Raw genomic sequence first — 4,548 nt, 5'->3', positions numbered from 1 at the left:
TTCTGTTATTTGCGTCTCTGTTCATAATTCAAATACTGCCTTATTTTTTAAGAAGGTGGAATAGATGGGAAAGATGTTGAATAGCTCAGTCAATATTTCATAGTTAAGCAGCCCAACTGGACACTACCATTAGCGCTATATTCAATCTTTTTATAGACTTTTTAATCTACTTACCTCTGTTAGCATCTTACCACTAAATCTGCTTGCCAGATTGCAAACTAGTTATTTACTCAGCATCCTTTAAGCTTCTTTTAAATCTAATGCAAGACCTTGGGATAGGTCTTAGGAATCCAAGGGCCACTTCCTTTTGACCTTCAGAGCCTCTCTTGATGTGTGTGTGTGTGGGGGGGTGTTTCTGTGATCTTGAGGAGGGAAAGGGTAGTATAATCCCAGTTATGCCTTTCACTATCAAAACAGGGCCTGGGTACTTACGGGACCGCCTGCTGTTACCACATGCCTCCCACCAACCCGTACGCTCTCACAGAGAGGGACTTCTCAGGGTGCCGTCCGCCAAGCAATGTCGGCTGGCGGCCCCCAGGGGAAGGTCCTTCTCTGTGGGGGCTCCCACCCTCTGGAACGAACTTCCCCCGGGTTTACGCCAAATACCTGACCTTCAGACATTCCGTCGCGAACTGAAGACACATCTTTTTATTCGCGCGGGGCTGGATTTTAACAAATTTTTAAATTCTTAGAAATTAATTTTAAATGGGGTTTTTTAGCTTATTATATATTTTACTTCTCAGGCCAATTTTAAAATAAGTTTTTAAACTGCATTTTAAATTTGTATATTGTACCGTCTGTTTTATTCTTGCCTATACACCGCCCTGAGTCCTTCGGGAGAAGGGCGATATAGAAATCAAATAAATAAATAAATAAATAAATAAATAAATAAATAAATAAAAAGCAAGACAAGCTTTCAGATACATAGTCATCCACAGATACAATGAAGCCCACTTATTTTGATGCTCTCCTGACCTTCTAAACTGCAGATCAGGAGTTTCAAACTTGATTTTATTGACTGCTGCATCAGGGTTGTATTTGACCTGGGGGTGGGGAGATGGGCATGGCCAGCTCAACATCATTCATGTCAGGAGTGCCTATGATGGCCCAAGCGCTCTGCCAGCAAAAATGGAGCTCGGGAGGGCCACGTGCAGCCCTCCTGAGCTCTGTTTTCAGCTGCGATAGCCTCCTGCAACCTTCTGCCAGTGAAAATGGAGCTCAGGAGGGCTGCATCAGGGGTGAAATGCTCCCGGTTCAGACTGGATCGGTCGATCCGGTAGCAATGGCAGCAGGTGGTTTCGGAGAACTAGTAGCAAAAATCCCTGCTTCCCACCCACCCACCCATGTCCAGCTGAGCCACCCGATTGTCAGAGCCTCTCTTTTTTTAACTTTTAAAAGCATTTTTTAACAACCTCTTCGGCTGAAGAGGTTGCAAAAAAAATGCTTTTAAAGGGTTAAAACAAGGCTCTGACAATCCCAGCTGAAGTGCCTGATTGTCAGAGGCTTTTTTTTTTTCTTTTAAAAAAGTCTGCTAGGCAAAAAATGGGGGGGGTAGGCAAAAAATGGTGGGCTGGGGGGGGTTCGGGTGTGTGTGTGAGAGAGAGGGAGGGAGGGAGGGAGGAGGGAGGAAAAAAGAGAGGAAGGAAGGACTACAAACCTGGCACTAGATGAAGCTTCAGAGGATAATCTAGAGACAATTCAGGCTCAAGTCTGCTTCCTCCATAATTACTCATTAGAATTTTCATGTTTGAGCTAAAAATATGGTGCATTCACACTGATATATGTGTGTACGTGAATGCTGAAATACTATCTCCTTCTTCATTATCATATTTTTATAACCAGAAATAGGTATTTCTTGTGCAGTTCCCAAGTCAAAATAATATGCTCTGATCAGAATAGACAGGGTACTATATCACAAGTTGTGAATATATTTTAAATTTCTGATAGATGATTTTAGGAAGGTGGTATCATTCTAATTTAATACTGCAGAGCTGTATGTTTGGACAGGTAAGGACTTAGTGAATCTGACAATGTTGCTTATTAGTGCTTTAATATAATTCTGTCAAGCTTACCAAGTATTTTGCTTTTATTCAGGAGATTGTTTCATTGCTTTTAAAAGCTGCATTCTGAGTCACTAGAAAAAGCTAAAAAGAGAACTGTGAAGAAATGAAATAAGAAAGACAGTAAGGGACAGAGCAATTAGTAAAAACTAGTAAAAAATCTTATGACGTTGGATGACTTCTTGGATAAGATGAACAACCAATGACTTAGGGTTCCACCTGACTCCTACAACCTACCTTAAAACTGATGAAAATAATACAATCCTTAGCATCCAGTTCAAAATCTTTGGGTGTCATAAATACGTCAGAGATTTTGAACACTCTTTTGAATAACATTGAGAGTGGGGGAACTTTGTGAAATTTCTTGGGCTAAGATGTTCTACAAGAACACAGCTAATACTGAGAAACATTATTTCCTCATTCTCTCTCACTGAAACTTAGTGTCCCTGGAATGGGACACATGCAATGGTCAGGCTGGGTATACTCAGAATAGGGACTGCAGGGAACTTTCTGCTAGTAGGAAGCCACACAGAGTTTATACGTAGTTACCAGGATTATGAATTGTACTTACAAGCCAACTAGGAATCAATACAGTACTGTTAGCTTGGTGGTACATTAGTCTGGAAACTGTCAATCAATCAGAATAGAGCTGGAAGGGACCTTGGAGGTCTTCTAGTCCAGGCCCTGCTCAAGCAGGAGACCCTATACCATTTCAGACAAGTGACTGTCCAGTCTCTTCTTAAAAAATCTCCAGTGATGAAGCACCCATCTAGTCCTCTGCTAGCAGTTGGGCTACAGCTTCTAAGTGGTCTCCAATAGCAGCATAGTGCGATAATCCATCCTTGAGAGATGGGGGTATGATGACCCTCCCAAGGGTAGTCTCTTTCAGGTAGAGAGTGTAGAAAGGTAGAATAGAATAGAATAGAATAGAATAGAATAGAATAGAATAGAATAGAATAGAATAGAATAGAATAGAATAGAATAGAGTTGGAAGGGACTTTGGAGGTCTTCTAGTCCAACCCCCTCCTTAGTCAGGAAACCCTACACCACTTCAGACAAATGGTTATTCAACATGTTCTTTAAAACTTCCAATGTTGGAGCATTCACAACTTCTGCAGGCAAGTTGTTCCACTGATTAATTGTTCTGTCAGGAAATTTCTCCTTGGTTCAAGGTTGCTTCTCTCCTTGATTAGTTTCCACTCATTGCTTCTTGTCCCGCCTTCAGGTGCTTTGGAGAATAACTTGAGGTAGCACCAACCCCTCTTAGAAGAATGAAATATTTTAGGAAATATTAAAAAGGCAGAATATTATATTTTCCCCGAAGGAGAAACATGTTTCTAAAGACAGAAACTCAGAGTTTCAGCTCTCTGCCCCAAGTAGAAACTAAGGGACCAACAGTTAGAAATGCAGATTTGGTAATCCATTCAAGACAGGATATTCTGAACAAAGGTAGGGTTAGCCTTCAGCCACAATAGGAATTGTACAACAAGCCCCTTCATCGCATCAGCACACTTCAACCAAACTTCATTTAGACAACCTAGAAACTTACCCCTACAACAGCCAATAGAATACATGCTCTTGCACAGGAACAGGAAGCTCAAGGGCGAGGCCCAAGAGAAGGCATAAATAACCCTCATTCTCAACTCCATTGGTCAGCTGCCCAAGACCTCAAACCCATGTGGTCCTGTTTATCAATAAGCCAACTTTCCAATCAGCCTCCATGTTTCCAGTGTCTTTCTCCCTACTTGGAACTGAACCAGATGGATATTTCTTCCCACAAGAGTTAATGAACGCATCTTGTTAGTTGCTAATGCCAGTGCTTGTCAGAGGCCTCCATAATCGCAGCTTCATCCTGCCTTTTTAACCACAGTTGCACTAGAATGGTCACCAAGTCAACTGAATTTGTTCCTTTGAGAGGAGAGCAACTTCTCTCAAATAACAGCTTTGGAGTCAGTTAAGACCCACCTGGTGCTTCCTGGACAAAAAGTCCCCCACCCCAACTTGCTTTGTTCCTTCTCATTCAGTAATAGTAGTTGGGTTTCAAAAAATTTTACTACCAGTTCTGTGGGTGTGGCTTGGTGGGTGTGGTGTGGCATGGCTTGTGGGCGTGGTGGGGGAAGATTACTGTAAAATCTCCATTCCCTCACCACTCCATGGGAAGGATACTGTAAAATCTCCATTCCCTCCCCAATCCAGGGGAAGGATACTGTAAAATCCCCATTTCCTCCCGATCAGCTAGTACTCAGGAGGCAGAGAATAGATTGTGGCGGGGCCAGTCAGAGGTGGTATTTACTGGTTCTTCAAACTACTCAAAATTTCCACTACCGGTTCTCCAGAACTAGTCAGAACCTGTTGAAACCCACCTCTGGGATAACCTCATCTTTCTTAGTCTAACTCTCTAGTGCTAAGTTTATTAAATCGGCCTAGCGCTCTCTCGTAATGTTTTGACAGTAGACGCTCTGGCTGTGGTTACAGGCATATGGTTTGT

This window comes from Ahaetulla prasina, chromosome 8, assembly GCF_028640845.1.
Source record: "Ahaetulla prasina isolate Xishuangbanna chromosome 8, ASM2864084v1, whole genome shotgun sequence".
NCBI classification, from domain to species: domain Eukaryota; kingdom Metazoa; phylum Chordata; class Lepidosauria; order Squamata; family Colubridae; genus Ahaetulla; species Ahaetulla prasina.
Note: the sequence above shows the minus strand (reverse complement) of the source record.